At 33.2% G+C, this 11,553-nt stretch overlaps 1 long non-coding RNA gene across 1 annotated transcript; it reads right to left on the minus strand.

Moving 5' to 3' along the window:
• Positions 1 to 546: 546 nt before the first annotated feature.
• LOC141626970 (uncharacterized) lies at positions 547 to 11,053 on the minus strand. Its single transcript, XR_012536534.1, has 4 exons — positions 10,677 to 11,053; positions 9,741 to 10,485; positions 6,695 to 6,797; positions 547 to 831 (listed from the first exon to the last, which is right to left on the minus strand). It is a non-coding gene; the product is annotated as an uncharacterized LOC141626970 (long non-coding RNA).
• Between the last annotated feature and the right edge of the window lie 500 nt (positions 11,054 to 11,553).

Genomic DNA, 11,553 nt, shown 5'->3' on the forward strand with positions numbered 1-11,553 from the left:
CATTTCTAACTTAGTAGGCCATGTATAAGAATTTAAACGACCTGGATTCAAATTAAATGTATTCGTATTCAACAAAGAATATTTCTAACTAGTACGATTGTTTGACATATGGACAATAATGAAGTAAAATTACAAAGAAAAAATATAAGGCACGCTTATGGAGCTTCAACTGATTATCACAAGACATTCAAACCAATTATACTACATAAAACAATATAACCATAGTTGTTTCATACTTGGAGTTTTAGCACTTTAGTTGAGAAATAAAAGAATCAGTTTTCAAATTAAAATGTATGGTTGTGCCATTTCACAGTATTTTGGACCCGTTTTCTATTTATTTTTTAGTAAGTCGCCAGCTTCTTTTAAAAGGGCTTCTGCCTCCTCAGTAAATGTTTTGGATAAATCCAATAATTGTATAGTTCATCGCTTATGCTCTGACCCGAGTAGCATGGGGCACGTGGAGATTCGATTATATTGACAATTTCAAAAAACTGTGTCCAAGGGGTTGGTTTACTTTTGGACATGCTTCTTTTGCCAGAAAAAAAATATAGTATTAAAATCTATTTTAACCCAAGGGGGTATTTCTACCGATTGAGAAGAGTTCGACCCAATACTTTATTTCCGTCCTAGCCCATTTTCCACAATAAACATACATTACATACGAATTGTCGTACATTATCCAAATTCTCGTACATTATTTGAAGTAACACTCGATAACAGCTTCCCTTGTTGAACACCTCTTCCAAACCGCAACTTCTCTTCAGTTTTCTAAGTTCTAAGTCCTGCTCAATGCGCCGGGTCAAAAACTACATAATTTGCTTGAGGAAATACCTGAATAGAAAGACGATAACAAGTACTAGTATAATAAATAAGATATACTTCTATGTAACAATTGATACCAAACTTTTTTACCATGATATTATGCAAATATCACAAATGGCGTACTTGTCGTATCGCATTGGCAATTGTAAAGTCATGCTCTGAAAAAATAATGGCCGGGGATTTATTACTCATCGCCTTCTTAAATGTGTCCAAGAGCCACATAAATGAATCTGTTTTTTCATCGGCAATGAACGCACAACCAAACATGACGTTTGTGCAAGGCTTACTCACACCGCCATAAAAGGTGCACAGATTACGCAGTATCTATTACTACTATATGACGTGTCAAATACAATGACATACCCATGGATTTTGTTGTCAATTTTGTAATAACAGTGTTGGAGTTATGTGTGCCTCACCTTTACTACTTTCAATTAATGAGAGTATGTTTCTCAATTCATCATGAAACATACGAGTAGTAATGGAAATGTGAGAAACTTGTGATAGATTAATGCATATGCACATGCAACTGATGATGGAGTTAAGATAATGCATGCAACTTGATGAAAATGCTATGCTAACGCACTTCAACATTTACTCCAAAGAATATTATAAATACTTGCGTATTCCTCCACAAAATATTCATCACAACAAAAGTACAACATAATACTTCTCATTATTATTCCTCTTTATTCCTACTCTCTATATTATATCATTGTGGGTGTTCAATATCATTTAACCCTCCGAGAGTAATTTATTTGGCATCTTCTATAGGCCATCGAGGAAATACTTGTACTCCCATAAATCATTATAGTGAAATATTTGGCTCTCTCGCCGGTGGTTTTTTACCTCTATTTCAAAGAGGGTTTTTCCACCTAAAAATCTTGGTGTTATTTTTATTGTTTTTATTATTTCTCTTAAATCTTTGGTTGAATTTATTCGCTTCCGTACTCTATACCCCAACAAATTGGCATCAGAGCCATATTATTTTCAACTGAGATTTTTCCATAATGTCGACAAAATTTGACATAGAGAAATTTGACGGTAAAATTAGTTTCGCCATTTGGAGAGTTCAAATGCGAGCTGTTCTTATACAAAATGGTTTAAAGAAGGCTTTAGATGGTAAGGCGAAGAAACCATCCACTATGACAGATGAACAATGGGATGAAATGGATGAGAAGGCGTTGTCCGTGATTCAACTTTGTTTATCACGTGAAGTTTTACGTGAGGTCATTAAAGAGACGTCCGCTGCCAGCATGTGGACTAAATTGGAATCTCTATACATGACCAAGAGTCTAGCAAATAAGCTTCGACTCAAGGAACGGTTATTCACTCTCCGTATGTCAGAAGGTACTCCCGTAAAAACACACTTAGATGAGTTTAATTCTATTATAATAGATTTGGAGAACCTTGATGTTAAAATCGATGATGAAGATAAAGCTGTCCTACTCATTGTCTCATTACCACCCTCATTTAAACACTTTAAAGAAATTATGTTATACGGTAATAATATTACATTATCCTTTGAAGATGTCAAGTCTCACCTCCTATCAAAAGAAAAATTTGATACTGAAATTAATTCTGAACAATCGGGTGAAGGTTTGGTTGTTAGAGGGAGAACATTTGAAAGAGGTAGTAGTAGTAAGAGTAAGGCCAGGTCAAAATCAAGAGGTAAAAACTCTAAATTTTGTCGATATTGCAAGAAGAAAGGACACGAAATCTCTGAGTGTACTAATCTGAAAAAGAAGCAAGAAAGAGATGATAAGGGTAAAGGTAAACAACCCGAACACCATGCTGAAGCTAGTGTTGTTGAGTCTGAGTCTGATGGAGATGTTTTAGTTGTTGCTTTGATATAGAACAAAGGTCTAGAAATGAGTGGATACTTGACTCATTTGTACTTTCCACATGACACCTAATAAAGATTGGTTTACTACTTATAAATCAATTAATGGTGGTCTTGTTTTGATGGGCAACGATGCACAATGCAAAGTTGTTGGTGAAGGTACAGTAAAAATTAAAACACATGATGGTGTTACTAGAACCTTGACTAATGTCAGACATGTCCCTGACTTGAAGCGGAATCTCATTTCCTTAGGCACCCTAGAATCACTTGGGTGCAAGTATTCAGCAGAAGGTGGAGTTTTAAAAGTGTCCAAAGGCGCTCTTGTATTATTGAAGGCAAATCGATCTGGTAGCTTGTATGTGCTGCAGGGTTCTACTATTACAGGTTTCTGCGGCGGTTGTCTCATCCAATGATGACACCAAATTGTGGCATATGAGATTGGGCCACATGAGTGAAAAGGGAATGCATGTCCTTAACAAGAAAGGACTACTCGGAAAGCATTGTACCGGTAAGGTTGATTTCTGCGAACATTGTATTTTTGGCAAGCAGAAAAAAGTTAGCTTTTCAAAGGGTATTCATAGAACCAAGGGTACTTTGGATTATATCCATTCTGATCTTTGGGGTCCTTCAAAAGTTCCTTCAAAAGGAGGTTGTCATTATATGATGACTATTATTGATGATTTTTCCAGAAAACTCTGGGTTTATTTTCTCAAATACAAGAATGAGGCGTTTCCCACCTTTAAGGAGTGGAAAACTTTGATCGAAAACCAGACTGGAAAGAAAGTAAAAAGATTAAGAACTGACAATGGTCTTGAGTTTTGTTCAAATGAATTCAACGTTTTCTGCAAGAAGGAAGGTGTTGCCGGGACATCGTACCATTCCAGGGACTCCACAACAAAATGGAGTAGCAGAACGTATGAACAGAACTATTATGGAGAGAGTTCGTTGTATGCTCTCTCATTCGGCTTGGGAAAAGACTTTTGGGGGTGAAGCGGCGTCTCTGACATGTTACTTGATAAACCGCTCCCCAAATAGATCTCTTGATTGCAACATTCCAGAAGAAATTTGGTCAGGTAACCCTGTTGATTATTCTAATCTTAGAATATTTGGTTGCCTTGCATATTCTCATGTGAACGAGGGAAAATTGGAGCCTCGTGCTAAAAAGTGCATTTTCTTGGGTTATGGCTTAGGGGTTAAAGGTTATCGTTTATATGACCCCGAGTCTCGGAAAACCTTTCATAGCAGAAATGTAACTTTTAATGAAAAGGCTATGTTATCTTCTGGAAAAGAAGTTGTTTCTTTTTATCCTGGTACAGATGATCAAGAGAATACTAGAGAGAAGGTGGAGTTTGATGTCAAAGTCTTAAAGTCAGAGGAGGATGTCCCTACTTCCTCTACTCCGCCAAATTCCAATGAGCAAACCGAGATCATTGACCAAAGAAGTCCACAACAACCACGTCAACCACAAAGACGAGGTTTACCAGATCCATGGTCCATGGCTCAAAATCTTCCTGAACAGAGACCAAGAAAATTGAATCCAAAATATACAAACCAAAGCGCTAATATTGCTTATGCGTTGGCCGCTGCAGAAGAGATGAATGACTGCAATGAGCCTAGAAATTATTCTGAGGCTATTTCCGGTGCAGATTCTTCAAAATGGGTTGTAGCGATGCAAGAAGAAATTGAGAGTCTTCACAAGAATGAAACTTGGGATCTGGTGAAGTTACCTGAGGGCAAGAGAGCTATTAGTTGTAAGTGGATATTTAAGAGAAAAGAAGGCATCCCTGGTGTTGAAAGTGCAAGATATAAAGCAAGATTCGTTGTGCGAGGATTTAATCAACAGGAAGGCATTGATTTCAATGAGGTATTTTCTCCTGTTGTTCGTCACACCTCAATTCGTGTATTACTTGCTCTAGTTGCTTTGCATGATTTGGAGTTAGAGTAGTTAGATGTGAAAACTGCATTTCTTCACGGTAATCTCAAAGAAGAAATATATATCCATCAACCAGAGGGTTTCATAGTTCCAGGAAAAGAGGACTATGTATGTCGTCTAAAAGGATCTCTTTATGGTTTGAAGCAATCTCCAAGACAATGGTATAAAAGGTTTGATTTTTTTATGGTTGGACATGGCTACTCAAGGAGTAGTTATGATAATTGTGTTTATTTTCAGAAGACATCTGACGGGTCGTTTATATACTTATTGCTTTATGTCGATGACATGTTAATTGTTGCAAAAGATAAGTCACTTGTTAGCAAGCTAAAGGCCCATTGAGCGGTGAATTTGATATGAAGGACTTAGGTCCTATGAAAGAAAATTCTTGGTATGGAGATTAACGGGATCGTCGAGCGGGAAATTAATACTATCACGAAGAGATATATTCGAAAATGCTCGATTGGTTCAATATGCAAGACATAAACTCACAATACTCCTCTTACCGCTCATTTTAAATTGTCACCGAGACAGGTGTCCACGACGGATCATGACAAAAGACGAATGTCACATGTCCCATATTCAAATGCCGTTGGAAGTCTTATGTATGCCATGGTGTGCACTCGGCCCGATCGGCTTATCTTTGTTAGTGTGGTTAGCAGATTTATGCACAATGCAGGCAAAGAACATTGGGAAGCCGTTAAATGGATTCTTCGTTATCTCGAAGGGTTCTTCGATATTGGTTTGGTATTTGATAAGCAAAGAGCTGATCCCGGAGGTGTAGTTGGTTATGTTGATGCTGACTACGGTGGTGATTTAGATCGAAGAAGGTCACTCTCAGCCTATATATTTACACTTTGTGGCTCTGCTATCAGTTGGTATTCTTCATTACAAGCCATTGCGGCTTTATCAACAACTGAAGCAGAATATATTGCTGCAGCTGAAGGTATGAAAGAGGCGATATGGCTTCGGGGCTTGGTGAGCGAGCTTGGTTTAAAACAAGATATTCTTGTAGTATTTTGTGATAGTCAAAGTGCAGTCCACTTGACCAGAAATAGCAAGCATCACTCAAAAACCAAGCACATTGATATCAAGCACCATTTTATCCGAGATATTGTTGATGCAGGAAATTTAACCGTTGAAAAGGTTCATACAATTGAGAATCATGCAGATATGTTAACCAAACCACTCACAGCAGCTAAGTTTGATCATTGCTTGAACTTAGCTGGTATTATTCACACTTAATAAGGCTTCATGGCGAGAGAGAGATTATTTCAATGGGAAAGGCGAGTCAAGGTGGAGATTGTTGGAGTTATGTGTGCCTCACCTTTACTACTTTCAATTAATGAGAGTATGTTTCTCAATTCATCATGAAACATACGAGTAGTAATGGAAATGTGAGAAACTTGTGATAGATTAATGCATATGCACATGCAACTGATGATGGAGTTAAGATAATGCATGCAACTTGATGAAAATGCTATGCTAACGCACTTCAACATTTACTCCAAAGAATACTATAAATACTTGCGTATTCCTCCACAAAATATTCATCACAACAAAAGTACAACATAATACTTCTCATTATTATTCCTCTTTATTCCTACTCTCTATATTATATCATTGTGGGTGTTCAATATCATTTAACCCTCCGAGAGTAATTTATTTGGCATCTTCTATAGGCCATCGAGGAAATACTTGTACTCCCATAAATCATTATAGTGAAATATTTGGCTCTCTCGCCGGTGGTTTTTTACCTCTATTTCAAAGAGGGTTTTTCCACCTAAAAATCTTGGTGTTATTTTTATTGTTTTTATTATTTCTCTTAAATCTTTGGTTGAATTTATTCGCTTCCGTACTCTATACCCCAACAAACAGCTTCTGCACCCCTTTTTCAAATAGCTTCATTCTTAACCCGGTTACGATGGAGGCCATTTGAACAAACAAAAACATAATGTTCTCTAATGAGTATTTAATTTCCAACACGGCTCAAAAATCAATTTATCAATGCGCCGGTCAAAAACTACACCATGGATATATGAGCATATTCAAACTAATTTGATTAACATTCATAATATAAGTGATGACATAGTGATTACCTGTTCAGTAAGTTTATATGATTTTCCAATATTTCAGTTCTGAGACCTTCAAGAGATCCACCGGCATCCACAATTGCTACATTATGTAAACTCATTTTAGAATCTGTAATTTTCAATAGCATTGAATATTACTGCATTTTCCCAAATAACAAGTTTTATTGTTGCCAATACTTGTGGTCGGCAACTTACGAAACAAGATGAGAACAAGGTCCAATTAATATGTACCAGTTCAGTTTTTCCACTATAAACGCTAGATTTATATCTCTCACAATTTAAAACTAGGCTAAAACGACGTTCTCATATTTAACCGTTCTGTATTCACCCTATAATTAAGAGTAGCATAACATGTAAGTTACCTTGGACATCCCCCTACTACTAAGAGAAAAAAAATTCTCTTAGTTTTCCCTCCAAAAAGCATCTAGCTAAATAAGGTAATAAATAAAATTTTCTTTCATTACATTATTATCTTTTCAATAAATATATTCTTATAAATAATCTCTCATTTTTTAAATAAATTTATAATTATGATTTTTTCATTAAAATAAAATAAAATTGATATTAAATAAGTATAAGTTGCTAAATTTTTCAGTAATGTAATAATTATTACTGTAGAGAATAACTTGACACATTCTTACTATTAGCTTCGTGACAAAAAACATTCACTAAAATAAATTCACACCTTAAATAAATTTTTTTATTAGTTTTCCATTTCAATTTTTTGTTTCATATCAAAATAGAATGGAGTGAACTGGTAAATATTAATGAGGTGCAAATTTAAAAAATATAAATCCTCCTATATACTAAGAGAATACAGCTTCTCTAAAGTTTTCCCTCCAAAGTGCTCAAACTTATATATGGAAATAAATTAGATTCTCATTTATTAAGCTAATTTTCCATTTAAAATAATCTATACATAACAACTGTATTCCTATTATTAATTTTGTGACGAAAAAAGATTTTTTTTTTTAAAAAAAATAATTTGACGTAGTTAAAATATTTTCATAAAAAACACAATTCATGAAATTATTCAATTCTTTTGATTTATTTTAATATTAGTTATTTTTTATAAAAATTCGTGAGATATAAATCTAAAATCTATAACTAATGCACTAAAAATTAAAAGGCCTATATTTACCGCGCATTTGCGCGGGATCTACACTAGTTAGAAGTAAAAAGGTTAGTTTTGTACATAAAACTAGCCAAAATTAAGCTATGTTAGCCGGCAAATACTACATTTAGAAAATTAGTACTGTATAACGTTAAGTTTTTAAAGTAAACGTTTTCAACGTCAAAATATTCCCCATTATGTGCAAAATGACAGATTTTTTTGTTCAGTTTAGAACTTAAAAATCAGTTTTGTACATAAAAACCTAGCATATACTTAACTGTGTTAGGAGGCTATCATTAACGGAAGAGGATAACTACCACATTAAGTTTCAAAAGTAAAAGCTAAAGTTTTTACACTGATATTGTTTCACCACCTCTAAAATTTATTTATTAACTATATAACGTGGAGTTTTATACTTTAAAGGTTCCTTTTTCACATAAACCTAGAAAATACAAAATTTAGGTACATTACCATGTTTTTAACATAAAATGCTAGGTTTCTAACTATCACAAGTTAAAACTAGGCTAAGAAAATGACAATGTTCTCAACGTTAATTATTCAGTATACACCATATAATTAAGAGTATCATAACATGTAAATTTACTTGGCCATTATAACTTAAAAAGCTCATTTTTGTACATAAAACTAGCCAATATTAAGCTTTGTTTGCTTGCAAATATTACACTTAGAAAATAAGTATATGATGTTCAGTTTTTAACGTATAAGTTTATGTTTTCAACATAAAAATGTTCCCCAATCTGTGCAAAATGACATAATATTCCGTTCAGTTTAGAACTTAAAAAGTCAGTTTTTTGTACAAAAAAAACTAACAAATTCTTAGCTGGAGTCTATTACTAAATCAAGAAGATAACTACAACATTAAGTTTCGAAAGTAAAAGTTTATGTTTTTACACTAAATTATTTTCTCTACCTGTTAAATTGACTTACCATATAACTTTGGGTTTGTATCTAAAAGCTTCCTTTTTCACATACAACTAGAAAATACAAAATTTATCTACATTACCATGTTTTAAACATAAACCTCTAACTTTCTAGGTCACACAATTTAAAACTAGACAACAAAAAATGAGCATGTTCTCAACTTTGATTGTTCTGTATTCACCATATAATTAAAAGTATCTTAATATGTAAATTGGCTAACGACATTACAGCTTAAAAAGATCAGTTTTGTACATAAAAAACTAACAAATTCTTAGCTGTGTTAGGAGTCCATTACTAAATCAAGAAGACAACTAGAAGTACAACATTAAGTTTTAAAAGTAAAAGTTTAAGTGCTTACACTATAATTGTTTATCTAACGGTTAAATTAACTTATCATATAACTTTGAGTTTTGTATCTAAAAGGTTCCTTTTTTTATACATAAAACTAGAAAAAACAAAATTTACCAAGCATACCATGTTTTAAACATAAATCGCTAAGTTTCTAACTCTGGCAATTTAAAACTAGGCAATAAAAAAGGAGAATGTTCTCAACTTTAATTGTTCTGTATTCACCATATAATTAAGAGTATCATTATATTTAAATTGGCTTAGACATTAAAACTTAAACAGACCAGTTTTGTACATAAAAATTGAAGTTTTTACACTTAAATTATTTTATTCTCTGGAAAATTGATTTCATGTAAAATGTTGAGTTTCAAAACTAAAACGTTACCTTCTCACCTAAACCTAGAAAATACAAAGATTTAGTATCTTGGTAAGTTTTCAACATAAAACAACTAAATTTTGATATCTCACAGGTAAAAATTAAAATAAATAACTTGTCAAGTTTTCAACTTTAATTGTTCTGTATTCAACCACAATTTGGAGGCTAGGTTGAATGTTAAGTTTCCAAAATAAACCAAGCTGTTTTCACTTCAATAATATTAATCACTAGCCAATAAAAAACATGAATCAAAAAGATGATTGTGAACTTACCTCTTGTTTGAGAGCCGCATGCATCAACTTCTAATTTGCTTGCTTTCATCATCCTTTCATGACCGTTAATTGCTTAAAATTTATACTTTGTTGTTCCTCAACCGCACAAATCGTCTCATCCCTCCCGATCGTTTATGTACACATATGTATACTCTTCCTTTTAGAGATTTCAGATCTAGAAAATTGCTTGTTGAATAATTCAATTGTTAAAAGCAGATGATGATTTTTTTTTTTTTTTGACAATACCGTTTCATCATCTCGTCTCCCACGATTACTGCTCAAAAAATGGGGAATGGTAACTGCTTTACTTTTATTTCTAGATACTCTCCGCCAGATTTCACTATTTCCCTTTTTTCTTTTATTTTTCTTTTTTTTTTGAGAAAATATGTCAGATTTAACTAAAACCTCTTTACTGGACTCATACCTTCTATTTGGGTCCGTCCTATGCTATAGGATATAGGACGGTCATATAGGAGAGTAGAATTAAAAAAAATTGTTCTTATTATTGTATTTTATGACCATTTTGCCATTTGCCTTATTAAACCATTTATACTCAATCTTCTAGCCAGATTTGTGTAATCTACTTCAATATCGCCCCCCCAATTTTCATCTTCATCTTCATCATCGGTTCAATTTAAAGGAGGCAAATATGTTCTATCTTGAACGCTTAGCAATTATGGGAGAAGATTAGAAGCTTGGGAGCTATTTTGAAGTCCTGACCCATTTCTCCAATAATTGAACGAACCTACACAGGGGATATCATTCATATCAATTAAGAACACTTGATATCAACTGTAAATTCCAATTACCATAAAATGCAGGAAACCCCCAAATTAAACAAATTAGGGTTCTACCCAACATGTAATATGAAACTCCAATCAACAAAATAGCAAACTTTATACCAAAATAAATCATAGTAAGTGAAGAATTAAACACCTAATATTACTCAAGTGGAATTGAAAGTCACGAAATAGTGAAGTAGGGAAAGTGAATACATAGCAAATCATTCCAAAATCGTGTATGAGAATAGTGTTCTGAGTTTGTTTATGTTGATAAGGGTTTGATTATGTAAGATTCTTTAATGTTTGATTAAGTGAGTGTATTTTGAGGATGTTGTTTTAGTTTGAGGAGAGAGATGAAAGATTCATGAAGGTAGTAATTGTGTTTTAATAATACCATCATGTGTTTATAATAAAGGGGTAATTCGGTCATATTCTAAATTTTTTTGGCCGGAAACATGGGAGCAATATTTGATAAGTAGAATATTTGGTGGGAGTAAGTTTTGAAAAGATTTATACAAGGAGTAAGTTTTAAAAAATGAATTATATAAATCAATTTACCCTATAAAAAGAAACCATTCACATAATTAGTGTGTACTTAAATAACCCGATCGCATATTCAACTCTACGACGGTTGCATCGTGCGACAACACAAAAAGTGTGTTTTATATTATAGAATGACAACTTTTTAACACAAAAATGATCACTATTGTGAAATTTCATGATATAGATGTCGTACCCTGGAATTGTTGTTTCTTAATTACTCATCTTTCCTACTACATACTACTCCATCTCTGTCTCCCCAAAATGCAATATCGTTTATAAAATTATTAAATGGATATAGATATGGATATGGATGGGATGAACTGTGGAGTTATTTTAGTTGGATAAGTTAGGTAAAATATCAATTGTTTTACAATAACACTTGTGTAAAACGGTTTTATACAAGAATTATTATTAGTTTATTAGTTACTTTTAATTAATGATGAGAAATTTCACTAAATTAGTCAAATGGTCTATTTTTTTGGTGTATT

Source organism: Silene latifolia, chromosome Y (assembly GCF_048544455.1).
Source record: "Silene latifolia isolate original U9 population chromosome Y, ASM4854445v1, whole genome shotgun sequence".
Taxonomy (NCBI): domain Eukaryota; kingdom Viridiplantae; phylum Streptophyta; class Magnoliopsida; order Caryophyllales; family Caryophyllaceae; genus Silene; species Silene latifolia.